The sequence below is a fragment of the Alosa sapidissima genome, chromosome 15 (genome assembly GCF_018492685.1).
Source record: "Alosa sapidissima isolate fAloSap1 chromosome 15, fAloSap1.pri, whole genome shotgun sequence".
Classification (NCBI taxonomy): Eukaryota; Metazoa; Chordata; class Actinopteri; order Clupeiformes; family Clupeidae; genus Alosa; species Alosa sapidissima.
In genome coordinates, this window is record NC_055971.1 from 1,361,557 (window position 1) to 1,386,908 (window position 25,352).

The 25,352-nt window shown below is 41.6% G+C and overlaps 1 protein-coding gene and 2 long non-coding RNA genes across 10 annotated transcripts in view; 2 read left to right on the top strand and 1 right to left on the bottom strand.

The window, feature by feature from the left end:
- exoc3l2b (exocyst complex component 3-like 2b) overlaps positions 1–25,352 on the top strand; it is a 163,646-nt gene that overhangs the window by 84,123 nt on the left and 54,171 nt on the right. The window lies entirely within an intron of this gene.
- Positions 220–14,972, bottom strand: LOC121683946. Its single transcript, XR_006022967.1, has 3 exons — positions 14,960–14,972; positions 5,554–5,558; positions 220–300 (listed from the first exon to the last, which is right to left on the bottom strand). It is a non-coding gene; the product is annotated as an uncharacterized LOC121683946 (long non-coding RNA).
- On the top strand, positions 5,797–25,324 carry LOC121683945. Its single transcript, XR_006022966.1, has 3 exons — positions 5,797–5,890; positions 20,237–20,241; positions 25,314–25,324. It is a non-coding gene; the product is annotated as an uncharacterized LOC121683945 (long non-coding RNA).

Genomic DNA, 25,352 nt, shown 5'->3' on the forward strand with positions numbered 1-25,352 from the left:
TCTCATAAAGAAATACAAATACATAAAGAATTTCCCTACAATTTACAAAACAAAGCGCCTACAATTTGTCTCTGAGTGAACCCTGGTAGGCTACGGCTGAAGGCTACCGCGGCTCTGATTTCTCACCATTCCTCCAAGCAAAGGGAAGTGCTCAAGGTCCCTTCTTCTAGAAGGATGAGCGCTGACGATCGCGGATGCGTTGTTTATGAACCACATTTTTACATCCAAGTAACGTGAAATAGCCTAACCAAACTCTAGGCTAGCCTTTCTGTTTGAATTTGCCGCCAGTGCTGGGTAAGCCTGCTTGTTTACCCTATCAGCTGTTCGTTCTACTGGTGGAATCGACGGGCGGGTCTTCCACTGCTCACTAGAGGAATTGTCTCCCCTGCTGGCGTGGGGGCGTAACGGTTGGACTTAGTTTATTGAAGACGTTCTCTCTGCTGTGGCATATGGACTGAGAATGTTTTGGATTGTAAATAGCCTACTACCGGGAAAATGTATATTTTTATACATATTTATTGAACTGCATATTTTTGTTGAATGAAAATAGTGCTAGACAATCATTTATATATTTGCTTCTGAAATTCTCATTGTGTTGGTGTGAAGGGAAAATCCAAATCTAAACTTGAGTATCGACTGTTTTAAGTCGGGTTACATTATTGCAGCTTGCAGGGAACAGTCATGTCATACCCAGCATCATTTCTGACTGTTGAGTGCATTGCTGGGAGTTGTGTGGTTAACACATCCACTGTGCATTTAAGAAAGAACAAAGAAAAGGTCACAGTCATGGCACCATAACAGTGGTTGAGCTCTAGGAGACTGTGATGTTTGCATGGAAAGCAACTTTTACCTTTGTGACAAAACCTAATTGTTGAAATGAATAGTTTTGTGTATCTTTTTTACATAACATTGGCCATTGCTAATGACACAGTAATTAATATAGCATGCTTTCATTAAATAAATCAATTCAAGCTAAAATATAACAGTATATAATTAGGCTATACTGAGCCTGATCTATTTATACTAGAACTTTTCTTAAAATGAAGTTAATACCTTTTAGAAAAATGTCACCTGGGGTAAAACTCCCCCTGCTACCCTGATTTGCATTTGTATAGCTCCCCTAGAATTAGGAGGAGGGGGGTCATGGGGGTAGCCTGGAAACCAGACTCTCTGACTTTGCAGAGAGTCTGGCCTAGATCCATAGGCGTACGTTTATTTCCGGGTGGGAGGGCACAGTTTGAGGTTTAAAATCATTGGAGTTCCTTTGAACCGCTTTGAACCAATCACTAACAACCGGCATTTCGTCATACAGAGAAGTTTCACTGCAGCACACCCATAACAAGCACGGGTGCATCTTATCAGCAAACAATCACACGTTTCATCTGCGTAACTCTCGCCAAAATGCATCATATAGTGTTTTGTGAATGTACCCAAGTCAAACTTATACATGCACATATAAATGCATAAGTACGTCCAAAGCGCCACTTTTAAGCTTATATGCGTCGTTTTTGGGTGAAATTACCTTTTTAATGGGATTCCTACAGGGCTACTACTTTTTTGATACAATCGCGTCAAAATCACTATTTTTCAAACACTATGAAGGCTCGACACAACATGAAACTTTGATCGAAGTATCATCAGTGTCTCTACACATGAACTCGAGCATTGAGAACATTGTTGGTGTACACAGAGTTTACTAAAAGAGAGGTGAGTTGTCCAAAATCTTTCTTTTTTAGTAAACTATGTGTGCACGAACAATGTTCTTAATGCTCGAGTTCATATGTAGAGACACTGATGATGCTTCGATCAAAGTTTCAAGTTATGTCGAGCCTTCTTAGCGATTTTGACGCGACCGTGTAGCCTACTAAACTACAGTTTGACTCGGGTACGTTCGTAGTCTATTTCAAGTGACAAAATCTATGACTAAAGTTTAGCTGACAATATAACATCCTACTCCACTGTGACTTCGTTCGTGACACTCCTGTTAACAGGCTAAACTATTATTCACATTTGCTCAAAGATTATAAGTATAAGCCCTTTTCGCTCCCTACGTTGATGTATTCCAAGCGATCTGCTTCAGGGGCGGGGACGTAGTAATTGAAACGCCATGCCTGGGTATGTAATCGCTCTCAGGAACGCCCTCTGTTTGCTGGTTGGTCGGCTGCCCAACTGCCGAAGTAAACGAGCGCGAATCAACCTATTCCAGACGGAGTACTGTAGGGAGAAGAAATTGACCGGAAGTACGTAGGCAGGCCAAGGCCAGGCTATCATGGGGGGACGACTGCCAAGCAAGGCCCACAGCAATTTCTGACAATTCACGGCAGTTTTCGGTGTTGCCTGCAAATTGCTGTATACAGTTGTAAACCTGAACTTCTGCGACAATCTACAGTGTCGCTTACTGATGAAAATCCCACTTTTCATGCAGTGTACAGATCTGTCTCCCTTCTTCCTTTCTTGTCAAAGGTTTTGGAGAAAGTGGTCTTCAAGCAAGTATTAAGCTACCAGTTGTAGTTGCCAGTTTATATGGCTAGTTATTTTGCCTACTTAGACTATGCATAATGAAAAAGCTTTGTATGTCCCTTTTTTTTCTTTGGTGGCATAGCTGATCTACTAAGCACAAAAAGGGGCAAACATGTACGTGCTGAAGGACAAAGGGAATATTAAAATGTTTTAGGGTACGTTCAGACTAAGCGTCTTTTTCTCAGCTGCCGGCGTCCGTTTTACATTATAACCCTATGGAGTAGACCGTGTTTTCAAAAAAGTTGTCGGCTTCTTTTAAAACGCGACTGCAACCGTCTTTTTCTGCAGCTCAGAAGTTGAGAAATGTTCAACTTCTAGTGGAAAAACGCCATACGTCATGCTGTCTTTTTTACAGATGACCTATCACAAGCAGATTACCGAGACCTGTGGTTTCCCATGACAACCAAGTAAAAAAATGGAGAAGGTGACAGAACCCTGGTTGAGAGACTCGTTTTAGTGTCTGAGGCTATAGGGAATTGTTTGACATGACTTCACAACTTTACCATAACATACCAAAAGCAATAGCCAAGCCCAATTTTTTCTTCCGCGATATTTTCTATCCACACGTAACGTTAATTACTTTGCCTATCGCAAAAAACGCTTCCGGCTGCTTTTTGGAACAAGAATGCTGGCAGATTATTATTAATTTTTTTTGAAAAAACGGTCTGCATAACTTCTTTTGTCAGAAAAAGACGCTAAGTCTGAACGTACCCTTACACTGGCCTTTTTTGGGTTCTGTATTGGTAGACAGACCTGATAACTTAGCCTACCCTACACACCTGCTCACTTGGTCTGCCAGTGCCACCACAAAGTAACCCCCCCCCCCACACACACACACACACGGTGTTTCTTTTACTGCCGTCCTGTCCGTCGGAATCAGTCAAAATAGCACAAAGGAGTTGTGTGGGGACAATTTTGTCATCTCAAAATATTGATGGGGACTAGTACCTAGCACCATAGCATGTAAAATATCAGTTATAATAACAGATAATGCAAGCACAGAGATTTTTGCTAGGGAAGACATGGGGCCGGTTTCACCAAGCTATTTTAGACCAGTCTTAATTTTACCTATAGTGCATTACTAATGCAGGAATAAAACCTATGGCTTATGCTTGGAAGCAAAGTTTCTTAACCACTACCACCATTTATCAGCAATCCTGTTTATAAAATACTATGCTGCTGCAGGATTACATGCAGATTTATCAAAACACTGTATATTTCATATAGTCTATGTGCATATTTCTATTGTTATATCCAACTTATACTTTTTACATTTCTAAAGTATGTTTCCAAAAATGGTTGAAATTAAATCTACTTATTAACGCTAAGTGAGTTTAGAACAAATGGCCATGACTGGGAAAAAAAGTTGACCTGACCTCAATCGATCTTAACTGGTTTACCAAAGCCACTTTTTAGGGCTGCTCCATGGTTAAAATGGTGTGGAAGAAATGTCATGGTTTCCACTGTGAAGTTTAAGTGGAGAATGCAGAGGGCTTTGTATGCAGTTTACCCTCTCCAGTATTCTGTATGTATGTCACATTTTTAGATGACTGTTGAAAACACTTAACACAAAGAAACAATGCATACTTGAAATTCAGCAGCTGTTCTCAAGTAGCAGCACATTCCTTAACTATTAGCTATGAGCACTACACAATGGAACCTTTATAAGCAATCCAAGGCAGTTTTTTTTTGTGCTACTGGGCTCCCTCTACAGTTGTGGACTATATGTATTTTACACAACTGTCGTAAATACCACTCATGACTTGCACCCTCCCCCTGGACATGGTACATGGGACATGGACATGGCAATATTGACTGATCAGGTAATGTTAGGATTCCATGCAAATAGTAGGCTGTTACACAATTGCCAGTCAGTGGCGCATTTGAAGGAATCTGCTTCTGCTGCTCATTGGCAAAGTGAAACTAACTTCACCGTGGTGTCAGTCAACGACAAAACCGTTCTACACAGTTAGTTATTTTCACTATTGACTGACAATCGGTTACCATCGAAAACATAGACTGGAAAAAGCAACACTTATCCTAATAATGTTCGAATGACTGAATATTACTTTGGCCAGCTGGTGGTGCTACCTAATCTAATCTGGCGCTAGCAAGTCCCTGGGCCACACCTGAGGCCAAGCCTTTGTCCCAAAGCATTGTTTCACCAGGCTTGTGCAAAATACCACAATTGAATTGAAACTGGCTCTTAAATTCCAATTCAATTCTTGAATTTCACTTGCATTTCAATTGAGGTAGCAAACAGGAAGCAGAATTGCAATTCGATTGTGCACAACCCTGTATTTCACATACCGGATGTGTGTGCCAAATTCTAAGACTTTTCACCCATGGGAACATCTTAAAACAAAGGTTAAAAAGTGAGAAAATAAAAATAATAATAATCCTTACAAAAACAATAGGGCCTTGCGCCCTTCGGTGCTCGGGCCCTAATAATAATAATCCTTACAAAAACAATAGGGCTTTGCTCGGCCGTCGGTGCTCGGGCTCTATTTGCAAATTGGTAATGACAGTTAAGTGATTAATATAAATCTGATATCCACATCCCCAAACTGCCAACTTGGTCTAGTGCCACTACTAGACCAAACAGCAAGACATTGACAACATATTGGTTAATTGGTTGGAAACTCTCAAAAATATTGGATATTATTAATTTGATGATATTCACACACCTAATTTATGTGTGTGGTATAGCGCCACCAACTAGCAATTGAAGGACCCCCCCCCCCCCCCCCCCCATTTATTTTGGATATTGATGTCAGATTCATTGAACTTACTAGTGTCCTGACTTCACACATCTACACTGGAATACACACACACACACACACACACACACACACACACATACACAGAGAGTCACACACACACACAAACTCAAGCACACACACACAGAGATGCAAACACACACACACACAGAGATAGATACACACACACACAGACAGACACACATACACAGACACACACACAAACACACACAAAGAGAGAGAGAGACAGACACACACACACAGACAGACACACACATACTCAAACAGAGAAAGAGAGAGACACACACAGAGAGAGAGAGACAGACACACATACAGACATTAGTAGAAATATAATACCAATGATATTTATGTATTATGCTACTGTGTATTTTACAAAATCAAAGTAGGAAAAGGCCAAACAAATAAGATTAATATTTCAGCACAGCAGTCAAGGCAACGGCATTGTCATTGCGTGGAGTCGACGCAGAAGCATGAAATAGCCTGAATGAAGGGGGATGATGCCCCCCCCCTTCCCCACCACCCCACATCCGGTAACATGAAAACAACTTTTTAGTATCACTTCTCAACCGTTGCACGATAGATCACAAAATGTTTGTTTCAGCTGCATCTTTGTAGCCTATGTAATTGTAGTGTAGCGCCACTTGTGGGCAGTCGCGGCCCACTGGTTAGCACTCTGGACTTGTAACCGGAGGATTGCCGGTTCGAGCCCCGACCAGTGGGCCACGGCTGAAGTGCCCTTGAGCAAGGCACCTAACCCCTCACTGCTCCCCGAGCGCCGCCGTTGAAGCAGGCAGCCGGGATTAGTGTGTGCTTCACCTCACTGTGTGTTCACTGTGTGCTGTTTGTGTTTCACTAATTCACCGATTGGGTTAAAATGCAGAGACCAAATTTCCCTCACGGGATCAAAAAACATACTTATACTATACTTACTGAATGCTGTCACAGTAAAATGTAACTGTAACGGAGTGTGCCCAAGCAGGTGGATTGGTCAGGACTGAATGATGGACAAATGCAGCAGATTGTATCCAAAAGAGGGTTTTTTCTTTTATTGTTATTTTTAGGCTACCGGCAGGTTAAGACACTGATGACAAACAAACAAAACAAAACACTGATACAAAAGAAAAACAAACACCGGGACACTGCCCACTAGGTTCTATGCCTACTTCAGAGGTCTTTCAGCAGGACCTCTCACAACCGAGGAGGAATCTTAACTCCTGACTGCGCTATGCAGACACCATTTAAAACACTGGACTAAACCATGCATAGCAACAAATCAATTAATTAAAATTCACCACATTACTACACATTACTAACAATCGTTCATGTTATTTCCATACAATGCCAAACAAAGAAACAAAGACAAAGAAATCTCACTAAGCAACAAATATTATTACCACTCTAAACACACCTGCGCCAATAAGCGCTCCCACGTCTGGGCGCGAAAGCTGCGCAGAAAAGTGTCCCTTGCCCAATACTCCAGTTTGCTCCCCTGTACCCGGAAAACAACTGAAGCACAGAGAACAGACAAGTACATAACACACAATCATACATTCGGACAAAGCATTTCCATTTCCCAGCTAGTAAGCATTGATGTTATAATGCGTGCTTTTAGAGAACGCTTACAGTGGACATTACTTCAAATTGGCCAGCTTCAATAGAGATTCACACGTGACCTCACTGCAGATCACGCGACTTTAATTTTTATTTCTCCAGTGACGCTGCAACCACCCAAACAACCAGCAGATGGCTCTTGTGAGCTGGGTGTCTCGTAAAAAGAAATGGAGCCTGGAAAACCCTACACAGACTTCACTACAGACTTTAGCAGACTGGTTTAGAAAGAATAGCTAGAAATAGGCCTGCCCTGCCCTAATAAAGAAATATTTGGTAAACTGCGAGTGAATCCCGTTTGCAGCCGTAGAAGAAATGTACAGTGGGCATCGCTTTCAAATGACCACTTCATTCGCGCATTACGCGGCCGGAAGCTGCGTGAAGCTTTAGTACCACTTTCAGCCACTGTGCGTCGCTCTGCCACTGTACATCGCTCTGCCTACCGTCCCTTCTGAAGCAGGATCTACCATTAAACATAATTGTTGCCGAGAGTAATCCCAGCTTACAAATTCATTAACAAAATAAATCATGCATAATTAAACATTACCTCGATTTAGGCTACTTCGGTATGGCTTAAGGCTTGACTACACGGTGGTAACGAAAATTGAAATTTGCTCTCTACATTATTGTCAGTGTTGGGGTTAAAGCAACTACGCAAATCAAAACAGTGGTGTGATAATTGAGCCAGTAGAGAAATAACTGTTCAGAATTAATCTGTAGCCTTGGGTAGGCTTCTGCAGAAAACAATGTTGTTGCCGATTTAATACTATCTGGCGACGTTTTTAACAGGCTACGCAATAGAGGCTTAGACAACTATGACCCACGTTTTGGTTTCGTAAATTAATTTGCCCTACTTCTTGACTGCAATGTAGTCAATTGATTTTTATTTATTTTTATTTTTCTGTACAATAAACAAATACATCTGCTTTATGCCGCAGAATTACATTCATATTTGGCTGACTGCAGACGCGCCACTTCCCTCCCCATATTCCAAGATTAAGATAGTAGCCTATACAAAAAGCACATCATAAAAAAATAGTTAAAACGAATAGCTATTTGCAATTGGACAAAACACTGGTCCTCATTTTGCGAATGCGAGGACGATATGAGCCTGTTGCATTTAGATGTCCGAGTCATGCATAATGTTTGAAAACCACTGGCTCGTAATCACAATAATTTAACACACGACAGTTGGATAGCCTACTTCATCATGTCCCCATGCCTACATTTTTGTGAGTAGCATAGAGATCGTTAAAAACAATAAAGTATGGCTCTCCGTTTGGGACAACGAAAACTTATATTTTTAATAGACTACGCTTCTGTAATCTCGGCTTCATTGAAAATGAGGGCTTCCCTCAATGACCCTCCGAGAATAAATAAAGGTTGAATGAATGAATGAATGCAGGCTTGCCCAAAATAAAGGCATGTGGTTTGCACAGCCTACAGTAAATAACAAGCTGATTGGCTGATGATTGTAACGCGGGCATGATTCCAAACACCTCCCTTACGATGATGAGTGACAGGTGACAGGTCTCAGAATGTGTGCGCTACACAAGGACGGAAGATGATGAATAACTGGGGCCGTAGGCTATTCACAAAGGCTTTTATCTTACTACTAGGAGTAGGCTACTCCTAAATCACACTTAAAGATTTTAGCTTGGAGTTTTCTCTTAAAAGTTATTCACAAAGCCTTTCAGACAACTCCTAAACTAGGAGTGAGTCTTCGTGGCTATGGATGACGTCATTACTCATGCACGAGCTTGACTGAACCACCTTGATTGGCTGACGATTGTAACGCGGGAATTCCAAACACCTCTCTTCCGATGATGACTGACGGGTAACAGGTCGGAGAATGCGTGCGCTACACAAGTAGTGCGAAGGACGGAAGATGATTAATAACTGAATAAAAAGGCCTAGCCTAAATGAATAAAGAGTAAGGCAAAACAAATAGCCTAGTAGCCTAATGAAACATAGGCCTATGGATTGATGCAGTAGCCTACCTTTGCAACATTATTAAATGAATCTGTCACCATATCCCTAGGCTACGTTTGCAAAGAGGAGAACATTTTAATTTGATTCACAATGAAACGTTACATTTCATTTACATGTTAACAATGAGTAGTTTGTGTTGTTGTTGGTGGCGTTATTGCATCCCTTTTATGAATGCAAAATTGTTCCCTCGCGATTGGAAGCTCCTGTTGCGCATAGGCTACGCATTTCAAAACATCACAACGTAAAATGCCACAAAAAAGCTGTTTATGAATAGGTCTTAGTGAGTTAGGAGTCCTCTCGACTTAAGCGGTCCCAGACTTAGGTGCTACTTTTAGGTCTAAAATGCTTCGTGAATTACTTTTTGTGAAAAAATTAGGAGTCCTAAAGTTAGGAGTGACACACCCATTATTTTTAGGAGTTGCTCCTAAATTCGCCAGTTAGGAGCTACTTTTAGCCTTAAAATTCTTTGTGAATACGGCCCCTGAATAAAAAGGCCTAACCTAAATTAATCAAGGCAAAACAAATAGCCTAGTTGTCAGACACCAAACAGGACGAGGACCACAAAAGCGTCACGTTCAAAAGTTTATTTAAGGGTTGGGGGTTAAGGGGATTTCAGGGGTTCCGGGGGGGGTACAGGAGTTCCAAGAGTCTGCGTGTGTGTGTTCCCCCAGTAGCCGAACAGCGAGGTGTGTACTGGGGGAAACACACACACAACAGCAATTGAAACGAAGCAGCAGTACAGTCAAGGACTAGGCGGTATTCGTAGAAGAGGGACGGAAGGCAGGTCAAGATTACCGGGGCTGGAGAACACAGAAGTAGTCGAGCGGGTCCGGGATCACAGGCAAAGAGTCAGAGGCGTTTTCCAAAACAGGCAGGTAACTGATGCTGGTTGCAGGTGATCTGACAAGTGTGGACTGAAAAGCAAGGCTTTATATACAGGGCATGATGAGTGGTGAATGCAGTGCAGCTGGTAGGTAACGAGGGTGAGGCAGAGCAGAGCAGGAACAGGTGGAGGTCAGACTTCAATCAGCGTGTGTTACCAGGCAGAGAGAGAGCTCATGACACTAGTAGCCTAATGAAACATACGGATTGATTTAGTATCTTTGTAACATTATTAAATTATTCTGTTACTATGCCTACGTTTGCAAAAGAGAACATTTTAATTTGATTCACAATAATGTTACATTTAATTTACATGTTGACAATGATTAGCCTAGTTTTGGTTGTTGTTGGCGGCGTTATTGCATGTTAGTTATGCCTACAATGCAAAATTGCTTCCTCGCGATTGGAAGCTCCTGTAGCTGCATAGGATTTCAAAACACGGCAAAATGCCGCAGGTTTGTGATATAGGTCTGTGAGTAAGGAGTCCTCTTGACTTCTTTTAAGCTGTCAGAGGTGGGAAGGTGTGATTTTTTTGGGGGCAGGGCCGGATTAACTGGGCACAAATGTCTGATGGCCCCCCTTCCCCCCAGCCAACGTGAATCGGGTGGTTAGTTAATAGGCCTATCGTGAAGATTTTTCCTGCCATCTAAGGCACAAGCGCATCTGTGAGGCCAAGCCTCACCAAGTAGCTTGTTTGTTTACAACTAACATTCCATTTAATTAAACTGCTTTATAGGCTATGCCGAAATAGTTTTCAACATTTTGAATATTAGTGTGGGGTGAATTGATGTTCTCAAAGTAGCCTTATGGCTGAAAGCTGCTTGGGATCCCCCCCGCCAAGCAATATAACCATACAAACGCGCTTCCTGCACTCATTGTTTCAAAAGGAGTAATTTTGGCTTTGTCAGAACTGAAGAGCTGTGGACGGCACGGCACGGTATGCCCAATGAAAATAAATTAACGCAACGCAACACAACACAGACCCCGCTTCTCTCGCGTCAGTCACTGACATGAACGAAACACAGAACCCGCTTCTCTCACGGCAGTCACTGACAGTAACCTAGAATAAATGCATGGGGAAAAACACTTCCCCACGACAAAGACATCGTAAAACACTGAAAGTTCATATTTTGTCACTAGCAACATACATCTGTCCTTTGTCAAATGTATTATGTTCCAAGTAGCCTATGCATAATTCTGCTTCAGTTGAACAAATACATTTGCTTATTTCACAGAAAAATATAAATAGCCAGTTAGGGTCTACAGTGCAGAGTTGGTAAGTTATGGTAGGCCAACTTGCAGTGAACATACAAACAGGGTAAATTATTTCTCTTGCAGCTGAGTAGCCTCAGGTGCGCACGTAGACATAAGGCCGAACATGCAAGCGCCAATCGTGCGCTCACGACAATCACGCCGTTAAACTTAAATAGGTTAACATCACTCTAAGTTCGCCTTCAAGCAAGGAAAACAATGATTTGAAGACATCTGTTTCGTTGGAAGGGCAAGGGGTAGCAACAGGGCAACACAGAGACAGGCCCGATGGCAGGGCTTATGAGAGTATTAAAATATGGGATATTCTACGGGAAAACATTAAAACGGCAAGACAGCGGGGGAAAGTTAAAATACGTGATAAACATGGAAAAAGTTGGCATGCATTGTTTCGGTCCCCGTGCACAGGGATTATTTGTCATATTATTAATCACATATGATTATTTGTGAAATTGTGCAAACAGGCGCAACACATTTGAAAAGGAAGGGCTGGTAGCATGCAAGCTCACGGGAAAGATTGATTTAGTTATCACAAAGTGTGTGGCTGTGGCGCGGGCGGAAGACAGCGACAATTGGCAGGGGATGGTCATGTCTTTTTTAACAATTCTGTCGGAGGGTCATTGAACAATTTCTAGCAGGCAAGAGAGGTTCATGCAACTTCTAACTGAAGCACTCAAAATTCCTCCGGTGGCCCCTTCAATAAATAACGAACAGTCCCTAGATTGCTGCTGGGCTATATGTCTTGGTTCTGTTAACAACTCATTGTCAAACGCATAGCCTATCTCGCGGTTGCATCCATTACAAACAAACATGCAATGTGAACGTCTGGGATTGGGGAGAGCACTAAATGCTCTACTGAATAAGCACGAAGTCAAACCTTTAAATGAAAAACACTCTTTAATAATCCAAAAAAAATAAACCGCTAATGAAGTAAACTTGTGACCATCAACAATCGTTTATCGCTTGTAACTCCATGATACCAGGACGTAACAGGAAGGCATTTGGCTGAGCAACGGAGGTTAATATGCTCCATGTTTTGTCCAAATGATGACTGTCTATCATCGTTGCACTCGGAGAAAACCGGAATGTTTCATTTGTCCCCGTTTCAATCGTCCCGGTTGTACCTACTCAACACGCAGATAGAACCTTATTATTCTAAGGTAGCGAAATAGCGTTCAGCATGATTCATGCCCAATTAATTCCCCCTGTTAAAGTGTTCGCCTTTGTAGTTTGGTTTCGTGATAGCCTATGATAAACGGCTTATGGCCAAATATGTGAAAACGTTAAAATACAGTAGCCTACGTGATAAACCCGGAAAAAGTTGACAGTGATTTTTTCATAATCACTTTGGAGGGTCATAGAAAAATGTATTGCTGGCGAGGGAGGGTCACGTCTTTTTGGACTAATGCTCCCAAAACTCCTCCGGTAGCCCCGGAACAGTCCCTAATGAAGTAAACTTGTGACCATCAAAAATCATTTATCGCCTGTAACTCCGTGATAACAGGACGTAACAGGAAGGCATTTGGCTGAGCAACGGAGGTTAATATGCTCTATATTTTGTCCAAATGATGTCTGTCTATCATCGTTGCACTCGGAGAAAACCAGAATGTTTAATTTGTCCTGCGTCTCTACGGCTGCAAACGGGATTCACTCGCAGTTAACCAAATATTTCTTTATTAGGGCAGGACAGTTATATTTCTGGCTATTACATTATTTCTAAACCAGTCTGCTAAAGTCTGTAGTGAAGTCTGTGTAGGGTTTTCCAGGCTCCATTTCTTTTTTTTACGAGACACCCTGCTCGCTTGAGCCATCTACCGGTTGTTTGGGTTGTTGCAGCGTCTCACTGGAAAAATTAAAAATAAAGTCGCGTGATACCGCGTGATCCCACGCGCGGACTGCGAGTGAAGCTGGCCAAGTCGAAGCACTGCCCACTGTATATGCCCTGGCTGTCAGTAGACTGAGGAGGAGCGCAAAGTCTATGAATGCGCGACGCTGCAGCTCAGCGATTTAAAATGGCTCAAAACCACTTTGTATTAAGTTTTAATGACTCAAAAATTACATTTTTGAAGAACACGTCAGGTTCATTAAAAAGTATTTTCTATGTGTCACGAAAGGCTTCAGTTACAGTTAACATGATTTACAGTTAACTCCATTTCTTGTTCTCTTCACCTATTAGGCAGCCAGTGACGTTGGAAGTGGGGGTGCGGCAACCCCCGAAGTGCACTAAGATTTTTTTTGTAGACATACCCATGGTTACTAGCCTAGAAATCTAGACGCGCCCCTAGCGGCAGCGAATTACATTTGCTGCCAGGGCTAGTCTAGCAACTCTACGTTGGCTTGTGAGCTCCAGAAATCGAAACTTAATCAGGCCAATGAAATCGTGTATAGAGTCGTTAGGTGGGCTTAACATAATGATTGATGGCAGAGTTGCAACGGTTTGGCTTGAATTCCCTGCTACTTGAAAACAAATAAGATGGATGTTGCTGCTGGCGAACAGTGTGACACGAGTTAAGCTTTTATTAAGTTGGCAAACGTTTGAACTAGCCAACTAGCTCCGCTGGTGGGAAACGCATGGGACTCATAGCGCTGCCGCTGTCCTATTGCGTGCAGAGGGAATTTGAAAGACAACTGATTATCCCGCCCCTCGGACTGAGCACTGCGAACGGTGAGTGTCCAGACCCTACATTTTAATGTGGGTCTGGCTCATCAGGCTACATGGTTACACTAGACAGGCAACTGTGCTCTGTTACCAGAGCATTCTTTCTCTGTCTATGATCTGCAGGCTTATAGGGCCTCCTCGACGAGGAGATTGCTAGTCCGCAGATAATGTGCGGCAATTGAATAGTAGCCTATGGAACCGCGGACCGAAAGAAGAATAAACTAAACATTTTCCTGATTAGAAAATATTTCTTTATTTAGTGTTCTCAAATAAAGAGACATGCAATTAGGGAGTAGTGGTGTCAGCACTCATCCAATCTGCGCGTCTGCTGCGTAAGTAAAAGTGAACCACTGGAGATGGCGTGTGTAAGCAACAGATAACGTTATTTAAAACAATGAATGAAGCGGGTCTTGCTGTCCATGAAAACAACATAGAGACTGGCTAGTGTAATCCAAAAAAACGCAAAATTAGACTGTTGTAGGCTATAGCCTAAGTTAAAAGTTGAATGGGCATAAGTGACGACTAGTTGAAACAGAGGTAAATATCGTAGCAAATAGCCTATGTTGATGTCACAGCCTAAACATTTAGCCTACCGGTATTTCACTCTCGCTGGAGTGAAGACAGAACGGGCTGTTGCGCAAACAAATGAATTAGGGATTGGGATTGTGTGTTGTACGCAGTAATTCGTTGATCTTGTCAACACAGTCTTTCATTTCCTTCCTGTCCACATCCTGTCCATTTTGGGTAGGCCTAGGAATTGCGTGACCAACTTTTAGACATTTCTTGAGGGACCCTGGGGGGCGGGGGGGGGGGGGGCGGCATCAGACATTTGTGCCCAGGGGTCTATGAATTGTTAATCCGGCCCTGCCCCCAACAAATCCCACCTTTCCACCTCTGGGACAGCTTAAAAGAAATCGAGAGGACTCCTAACTCACTATTTCTTAAGACCTATTTACAAACCGCTTTTTGTGGCATTTCACGTCGCGATGTTTTGAAATCCTATGCGGCTACAGGAGCTTCCAATCGCGAGGAAGAAATTTTGCATTGTAGGCATAACTAACATGCAATAACGCCACCAACAACAACTAAAACTAGGCTACTCATTGTCAACATGTAAATTAAATGTAACGTTATTGTGAATGAAATTAAAATGTTCTCCTCTTTGCAAACGTAGGCATAGGCATAGTGACAGATTAATTTAATAATATTACAAAGATACTGCATCAATCCGTATGTTTCATTAGGCTACTTGACTATTTGTTTTGCCTTACTCTTGATTCATTTAGGCTAGGCCTTTTTATTCAGTTATTCATCATATTCCGTCCTTGTGTAGCGCACGCATTCTCAGACCTGTCACCTGTCACTCATCATCGTAAGGGAGGTGTTTGGAATCATTCCCGTGTTACAATCATCAGCCAATCAAGGTGGTCACTTCAGTCAAGCTCGTGTATGAGTAATGACGTCATCCATAGCAATGAAGACTCACTCTTAGTTTAGGAGTTGTCATTTTTCCTTAATAAGTCAGAAAGGCTTTGTGAATAACTTCTAAAAAAAACTTCTAGCTAAAATCTTTTATTGTGATTTAGGAGTACTCCTAGTGGTAAGATGGTCGAATATTACTGATGATATTTAATTGTTATTTAAGAACATGCAGTGCGCGTAGGGCACCAAAAACATCTTGCTCGTAAAAAATCATCATACCGCATATTGTGGCGGGTCTGTTATTTAGCCTACTTACTGTAGGCTGCGCAAACCACAGGCCTTTATTTTGGGCAATCCTGCATTCGAGGCAGGCCTTTATTTCATAAGGCTTCTGTTGAAGAATTTTATATAAGGCCTGCGCTAACAGTAATCCTCCTGCCCCCGCTACCACAGCTGTGTGAGCGCGTGCCTGGATAGTGTGGCATGCTCCTTCTTGCAAACTTGACTAGGCCTATACATAGCGCAACCATTTACGTCTTCATAAAATAACAACTTGCCAGATATGCCTTCATAGCTTTGGGCTTCATTCAGCATTTTGTTCTTCCACTGGAAATTACTCTTCTACATTAATTTGCTGCCTGCTGCATCTTTTCTGTTTTTATTGTTTAGAAAACGTTTGAGGTCTTGAGTTAATGCATTAAACATTGTTTGCTGGTAACCCGCCACAAATAGCCTACAGATTCTTGCGTGCGTACATTCTCTATTCTCTCCAAAATGTGCCTGTTCTATAGGCTGGCCAAGTGCATAATTCTGCGGCATAAAACAGATGTATTTGTTTATTGTACAGAAAAATAAAAATAATCTGTCAAGCAGTCAAAGAAGTAGGGCGAATTCATTTACGAAACCAAAAAGTGGTTGTCTAAGCCTCTATTGCGTAGCCTGTTAAAAACGTCGCTAGATAGTATTAAATCGGCAACAACATTGTTTTCTGCAGAAGCCTACCCTAGGCTACAGATTAGTTCTGAACAGTTATTTCTCTACTGGCTCAATTATCAAAAAGGTTCTTTCTCTTCGTCCTCCGCAAATTAAGCAGGTAGTTCCGTAGAGAGACGTTAGAATAAATTAGCGTTTGCGATTGACAACGTTGTGATAAGTAGGCTATAACACTAACTTTGCAAAGTTAACTTGAATGCATCAATTTTGAACAAAGTTGTGTAGGCTACACCGCGCCAGTTGTAGTCTGCATGAACATTTCTTGAAGATACTGTTTTGATTCGCGTAGGGGAGGTGCGGGCTGAAGCCAACCTGTTTGAGGGAGAGCGGTGCCAGGAGAGAATGCGTTTTCTATCCTGCGCATATCTCTACAATGAAATAATGTGTCTAGGCTAATCTATATTTTCAATAAGCAATCACTGCATGCCTATGGAAACAATAAGTCAATATATTACAGATATCAAGAGTAACGCAGGGATGGACGTTACAGTTATTAAGTAACTGTAACGAATTACTGAAATTTGAATTGTACTTTGTAACGCGTTACCCCCAACACTGACAATAACGTAGACAGCAAATTAAGATATTTTTTCGTTTTGTGGAGCGGCACTGGTAGGCTATCAAAAGCATATTCCGATTTTCGTTAACCACTGTGTAGCCAATCCTTATGCCATACCCAAGTAGCCTAAATCGAGGTCATTTTTAGGTATGCATGATTTATTTTGTTATTGAATTCGTAGGCTGGGATTCCTCTCAGCAACAATTATGTTTAAAGGTAGCCTCCTGCTTTTTCAGAAGGGGCGGCAGGCAGGCTACTGACAGAGCGACATACAGTGGCAGAGCGACGCAAACAGTGGCTGAAAGTGGTACTAAAGTTTCACGCAGCTTCACGTCACGTAATGCGCGACTGAAGTGGCCATTTCAAAGTAATGCCCACTGTACATTACCGATAAACAGATTCGCTTCAAACTCTATAGCGCATATCGCAGCTTTGATTCCCTGTATGCTTAACTCAAACAAATTCCCAGTGTTAACTTAACCCCCATCTTGACACGCCTCAGGTCTGTACCATCCACAATATCTTAACAAACAAATCAACATCACAACATGATTTAATAGCGCAGTCTTTGTGCAAATGTTTGTAAAGCCATTGTTCACGTTGCAGCGTGAAAGCAGTCTTTGCCAGTGACAGACGCACGGCGCTCTGTCACATTTAACATAGCAGAAAGTAATCTGAATGAACACCCTGAAACTTCTTAGGTTAATGAATATTATGATTATGATAATGTCTACACACAATCAACCTGCTTTGCTGGCGCCACCACCTGGCCAAGCAGGAAATGTGCCAGAAATGGGCAATACCTTAACTTATTGATCTGAAACTTTTCAAAATATTGAATATCATTATTGTGATGATATTCACATGTGTAATTTCCATGCCTAACATAGCGCCACCATCTGGCCAACCAAGAAGTATCAGGAGTTTGCTTTGCTTAAAATGAATGGTCTGAAATTTCTCAGGTTATTATGATTGTGATGACACCCAATGGGCCTGCCTTGCATTGCGCCTCCACTTGGCCAAGCAAGTAGATGTGCAAGAAAAAAATATGCAAAAACGAATAGCACACACATCAAATATGTACATTTCACAAACACACCACGTCAGTGCTTTGTTGGATTCCGAAATGTCACGGGTTGCAGACCGCAGGTGCTCGAGCCCGCCATTGCCGCTTGCGGCTATATTTCTAATTATGTTTCCCATTGTAATTGGGTAATTATGACCGCTTAATTTAGTCAGATTTTTTTTTTTTTTCTTCTTCTTTTTCGCATGCCCAAATTTCCGTCAATGATTCCCGGGACACTGAAAGACCGGGGTACACGAAACTTGGTGGGCATGTAACCCCACATGGATAGCATGGAACCATCATTTTTCGTTTTGATCTGTAGCCCCCCCGCTGGACTGGACCCCCCGAAAGGAGGGTAGGGCAGACACAGTTTTCTGTGAATATCTCGAAAACCGTAGGGTTTAGGAGGACCATTTTTTTTTTGTATGTTGATCTCAAGGGGCCATGTCAACCCATTCCATAACCACTCATTTCATGTATAGCGCCACCTAGTTAAACACAAAAAAGTAAAAATGAGGTGTTGTAATTGAAGGTATCTGTGACCTAACATAGTCAAAACTGCACGAAATTGGAAGTGTAGGATCATTATGACACCCTCTGTATGCACGCCAAGTTTTGTGGAATTCCGTTCATGGGGGGCCACACAATAAATGAATTTATGTTACTATACACCAACTGGCCTGTAGGTGGCCGGAGACAGTTTTCTGTGAATATCTCGAGAACCGTAGGGCCTAGGAGGTCCACCTTTTTTATGTATGTTGGTCTTAAGGGGGCATGTCAACCCATCCCATTACCACTTATTTCATGTATAGCGCCACCTAGTTAAAAATTAAAAAGCAAAAAATTAGGTGTTTTCATCACAATATCTCTGGCTGACAAGGTCAAAACTGCACGAAATGAAAAGTGTAGGATCATTATGACACCCTCCGAATGCATGCCAAGTTTTGTGTACTTTCGTTCATGGGGGGCCTTACAATAAAATAATTTATGTGTACATTTAGTGACGTCCACCAACAAGGATTCCCGGGACACTGAAAGACCGGGGTACACAAAACTTGGTGGGCATGTACCCCCACATGGATAGCATGGAACCGTCATTCTTCGTTTTGATCTGTAGCCCCCCCCCCCCCCGCTGGACTGGACCCCCCGAAAGGAGGGTAGGGCAGACACAGTTCTCTGTGAATATCTTGAGAACTGTAGGGCCTAGGATGACCAATTTTTTCCGTATGTTTGCCTCCAGGGGTCATGTTAACCCATTCCATGTGCACACATGTGCATAAACAGATACACACGCACACACATACATTTACAGTAATCATACGTATGACACATACTCACACAGTAGACATATGTACGCATGCATGCACATGCACAAACACACATACGCAGGCAAACACACAAGCACGCACATACACACACACACACACACCCCAGACCCGGCGGCAGACACAAATTCACGGACGGGCATTACACCTTTCCAGGGGGGGCACTGGAACTTAAATTGATCACGGTAGTTTAAGCTTACACTTGACAAAACATTCCAATATGAAAATGTAGATCCAATTGTTGTAAAATGGTGCAGTTGAGACTGGAGCTAGTCATATAAAAAAAAAAATGCAAAAATAAATCCGCAGATAAAACCAAAATCCTCGTTCATTTGCTAACCACTTTCAGATAGAGTGTTAGGGAGTTAGCCCCGAAGTTACGGGAGGGAGGGGAGTAAGGGAGTAAGCTCCCTGTTCTCCGACTAGGTCAGAAGAAAAAAACTGTAGCCTAAAGGTTAAAGCTATCAAACAAACACAGAAACTACTAGGCATACTTCTACTAACTACGATATGAGATATAGCCTACCTGCGAGCCGATAAGCTATATTTGTCATCGGATGACAGGGATTAGTGCAGAAGTGAAGTAGACTGCGCCACGTCTCCATGGTGATGGGCTTACCTAATGTTCCTGATTGATTAGCTACGGAATAATACAGATTTTACAAGTTTTATTTGCTACTTGCTAGACTGACAAACGTATAGGCTAGGCCTACATTTAATAAATGTTCAAAATAAATCTATGGGATTGGGCCAGCCAAGCTCGTCCAGGGCGGGCACAGATGACTTCCAGGACGGGCCTGGCCCCCCAAAGCCCCCCCATGCCGCCGGGACTGACACACCCACACACATAAACATAAATTTGTACATGCACACATGCACACAATTCAAGATTTTTTCCCGTCATCTACTCCCTGAATTTTTGGTCATTGATACCCGGGACACCGAACCACCGGGGTACATGAAATTTGGTGGGTATGTAGCCCCACTAGACTTTTACGGAAAAATTTAATTTCATCCCCGGGGACCACCCACACACACAGGCACCCACATACTATCGGTATTAGAACGGCCGATACATAATTACAAATTCAGTAGGATTAAAAGAAAGCCAAAATAAATATTCATCATCATCATCATGGCTGTCTTTTCAGTATTGAAAAGGTCCGGTCATGCCGTTTTGCACTCTACAACATACGGAAAATCAGGACTTACTTGACTCAAGATGCTACCCAACTTCTGGTTCAGGCAATAGTCATCTCACGACTCGACTACTGCAATGCCCTCCTGACAGGTCTCCCAGCCTGCGCAGTGAAACCACTTCAGATGATCCAGAACGCGGCGGCGCGCCTGGTCTACAACCAACCCAAAAGGGCACATGTTACCCCGCTGCTCATCCAGCTACACTGGCTACCTATGGTGGCCCGCATCAAATTCAAGTCTCTAACGCTTGCCTACAAAGTAGTCTCCGGTTCTGCTCCCACCTACTTGAATGCCCTCATACAGACTTACACTACCTCCAGACCGCTGCGCTCCTCTGGCGAACGACGTCTAGCTCTACCACCGGTACGCTCAAGCCAATCCAAACTTTTCTCATCTGTTGTTCCTCGTTGGTGGAACACACTGCCAGTTCCTACAAGGGCAGGGACATCCTTTTCCACTTTCAAAAAACTCCTGAAGACCCAGCTCTTTAGAGAACATCTACTCTCATAGCAACACTTACAACAAGTCTTACTGATCCTAGCACTCACCAGCCGTTTTAAACTGACAAGTAACTGTTAAAAACAGCACTCACCGACGCACTTATTCTTACTGTACTCTAATGTTTTTTTAAACTGTCCTAAAATTGTGAGAATTGTTCTAAAACTTACTGTTTACCATGTTGTTAGTCGCTTTGGTTAAAAAGCGTCAGCCAAATGTAATGTAATGTAATATTGGCGAGAAGTAGTCGTTTGTCCACTAGATGGCGCATCGTTGCAGTGAGACGTAATTTTGTTGGAAGTTAAAAGTGGGTTGGAAAAAACAATGGACGCTTCCTACAAGGACTGTAATTTACCGCAGCGAACATCTAATAAGGATAGGACGATGTTCACATGAAGTGTAATTCCCATTTCTTCTTGAAGCTGAAATAAATCTGAGGATGTTTATCGGACATGCTTGGTTTTTACTGCAGGTACGTTAATCTTGTAATATCAATAAGGACCTAGGTAATGTTACCGTTAGCGTTTGTTGAGTGATGGAGGCATTTGATTGATTGCATTTGTAGAAAACTATAAATGCAGTTATACCAAGCAAATGTATAGCAGCACTGTTTGTATCTTTCGACTGTCGTTTATTGCACGTGCTACAAAAATTCATGGAAGATTTACCAACGTTACACCGGTCTGATACAGTTTTGCCTATACATGCGTGAGACTGAGACGCCTGTTTATTTTGTTTTAAGTGCGTGCAGGGTGTGAGAGGGGAATCGATGTGCTTTGATTACAGCTTGGTAGTTGTAGTCTGTGAAATTAAAAAGCACGTGTGTGTGAAGTATCCAAACAATGACACCTTCATTTCATTATGGCTGCTTTAGCAAAACACCTTAAGCTACTGTGTAGTGGGTCCCATTTAGAAGTGGCTACTTCATTCGCGCTTTCCTTGACTCATGGAGCTGCGTGAATGTTATTACAACTTTTCGCCACGATATGACAGTTTAAGTCCGCTTGATACTGTAAGGCGTAAGCCATTGGTTTCCAAAGGAGATTTTATTTGTGTCGCCAGCATAGCCTATTGACAATTTATGTTGTAAATAGGCCTACCTTATAATCCTACCTGTAGCTTAGGGAAGCTAACAGCTTTCTATTAGGATCTAGTTTGTTAGTTACCGTTTTGTCATAACTCCCTGATGCATTTTTGCATTTAGAATAGCCAGAGCGTGTATATCTCAATCGGAAAATTAAACAATATCGGGTGCCTATGGACTAGGCTGGGTGAACCCAGCCTGATCTGCCCGTTATTTATTTTTTGATTTCTTAAAAGATTGAGCTTGGTCTGATGAAAGCCAGACTAGCCATGGACCTCAGTTAAACAATGCAAGGGAACATGAATCAGCCTATATTTGCACGAACAATAACGGACAAAAGCTCTTCAACTTTGGCCCGTTAAAATGTGTATGAACAGTCTAGCGACGCATTTCATCAAGGCCCATTTGGACATGTCAGTTATTTGCACCACTGGTTAGATGTAAAACAGCATTTCGTTTCAGACTAGGCTACTGTTACTTAATTTGTGCATTAACAATAACGTTTCAGACTACTGTTACTTAATTTGTGCATTGACAATAAAGTATTACATTAACTAAAGATGACTAAAATCTTATGTAGAAGAAGAAACATTCACAAAAAATCCACCCATCCAAAAATGACCTTTGTTTTTGATAGCTGTTGAAAACGGCATGGAACTGACAGAGATGTTTTTGTTCATAAATACATAATAAATAAATAAATAAATAAATAAATAACATTATGCTGATACCTTTTGCTTTTCCCAAATACAATGTAGCCTACAGGTGTAAGTGACCTTTCATCAATCCAGTTGCAATGGATGAACTGTGATGAACTGCCCTACTTGTGATTGTTTAGAGATTTTAAAGGTTTTATAACAATGCTACATCTTCTTTGGCTATTCTACAATCTATTCACCTTTTCAGCACCAGTAGGCTACTTTCTGTGCAGCCGCACACACACACTCAGGCATGCCAAACAAGCATACACAAAAGTTTCAAGAGTGGGGGATGGAGTAAAATATGGAGACAAATTGAAGTGTGATTTATTTTCGCGGAACGGATGTACAGGACTGAGCGGCAGTCATATTTTGTACCGCTATGCGGTACATCTAGTTTGTAATGTATTGCATGGATGTGCACTGGTGCGCGTTCATGGATGATAGAAGGATGGTGCGTTGTGCACCCGCCCATATCACTGTTGATAATGCGCTCTTAAAATAACATATGAACAACTCGCCATGGACTTCTGACCAGGTTTCTCTTGGTCAGTGGCGTAATGCATTTTAGGTAGTGAAAGATAGCGATTTTTAGACAATGCGCCAGACCACTCCCTAGGTTGTTAGTTGCCATACCTCCTAGCGCATTGTTTAAAAATTAAACGTGCAAAATACAAAAATATACTTTGTGCCGGGTGGAAAACAAGTTTTCAACAGTGATGTTTTCATGTAGTTGGGTCTGTGTACTTTGTCGTTCATTTGATATCCGATTTTGAAACTATACATCCAAATTCGAAAAATGGGTAATTTTAATCTTGTTAATATTGATGACAATGTGTTCAAATGGAAAACGAGCCATATTTCATTTAATTTAGCCCTCAATAGTAGAATGGTGTGTTGTTCTGGTTGCATTATTTTACAAATTGTCTAAGAGAACAACCTTGCGTTCCGAAATAGCTTCCTCGTAGGCGAACAATGCCCCTTATGAAGAAAAATGACAATTGCAAATTAAATTAATATAATTTCGAGCCCTTTTCAATAAACTCAGTTTCATACAGAAAATGAATCTTTCAAGCTCCTCTAGAAATGGCCAATCCCAGATGAAGTTAATCTGAATAGGCCAAGAAAATGCTACCAAGGCTTCCCTTTGCTGATCTCTTTTTGAATGTGATATGCTGGTGCAGGCAGGGTTTTGGTACAATTCACAAATTATGTTTATTAGTTTGCTGTCTACTTCCTCTGGGCAATGCAGTGATGCAGGAATTAACTTCTCTTATGTTACAGTCAAAACATAGTCAACATACTGTTGTCTTGCTTTAGAAGGAATATTTAACATAACATGTAGAATGTAACATATTTAACTCTTTTTCACTAAAAGAAAGTGATGGGGGGGATAACTGATAAAACAAAAAGATAAAACAAGGGCTTGTGAGTGTACAGAATTCTGTTTTCCGTAGCCATCCCCATCATAACAACAAGGAGAACATTGACTTTCCTTCCTTAAACTACTTTTAAAGCCCTATAATGCATTGTGTTTATATTTAGATGTCCTTCCTGTGGGTTTGCTTGCTCACTGTGGAAGTTATGAAAATGTATGATATTTATGACTGGGCCAGATATCTGATAGGCTACCCTAGTTTCAAGAAAAGAAAACAAAAACATCCAACAATTTTAGAGACAACGTACATTGTTTTAGTGATTTAATATCTGACTAATTAACTTGTGCTTGCTAGTCATACAGAATATATCTGGCCTCCCCACCCACCCCAAGGTCATTATGTTCAGTTAAAACAGGACTAGATGGGAAGAGACAGTTATATAATAACACCCAGCCATACTCAAATGCACGAGGGAAAGCTGAAGAGACAGCTGCTTTGTCTGCTGCTAAAATACACAATTATTACCATTATTGAGTAAAACCACAGATCCAAAACAACTGTACATCAGCAAACCATTTTAAATCAGATACTGACCATAAAGCTCTGAGGGTGATGAGATCAATACAAGCAGATGAACAGACATACATTCTCCAGCACTGCTTTAGCACTTAAGAACGTGATGAGTCAGTGTTACATTGGGGTTATGTTAGTTCATACTGTAGCTTTGTGAGTAGTCTGACTACTGACTTACTAAGGGCTTATGATGTCCTGTCAGGAAAGTATGTGGGATGGATGGTGAGGTACAGTCTGTACTACCATTGTTTATGGAGTGTCTCACTGAAATGTTTAATACCACTGCTCCTGTCAAAGAAATGTCTTTCTAAAGTTTTTGAGGAGGATTCTGTTGTGTACTTGAAAATGCATGTTCCTTATTAAATGAGCACATATGCATAGTGTTACTGTTGTCAGAATAATCTTTCATAGTTTGTTGTTCTATAACCTACGGACTCGAGTGGCTTATTGTTTTTCTAATACGGTTACCACATATATATGCCAATCATAATTAAGGAGTAACTATCCATTTTATCTGTTTGGATGTGCTTGGTTGTCTAGTTTATTTTGAGATCATGGTTGCTAGTTGGCCAGTTCACCAGAGGAGCATTACAATAGTCAAGAACATACATAAATCAGAGATTTTCAACTGATTGTGATCCAGGGACCATCATTCTGATTTGAAGTAACCTGAGGACCACCACTGTATAAAAATGAGTGATTCCCACATTAAAACTACATTATTAAAAGCATGGACAGTGACCACCAGAAATACTTTGATGGAGTGCCACTGAAAACCCCTGAAATAAATTAAAGGTAATATTTAGTGTTAAATTGGGCCATGGAAATATAATAGACACCATTTG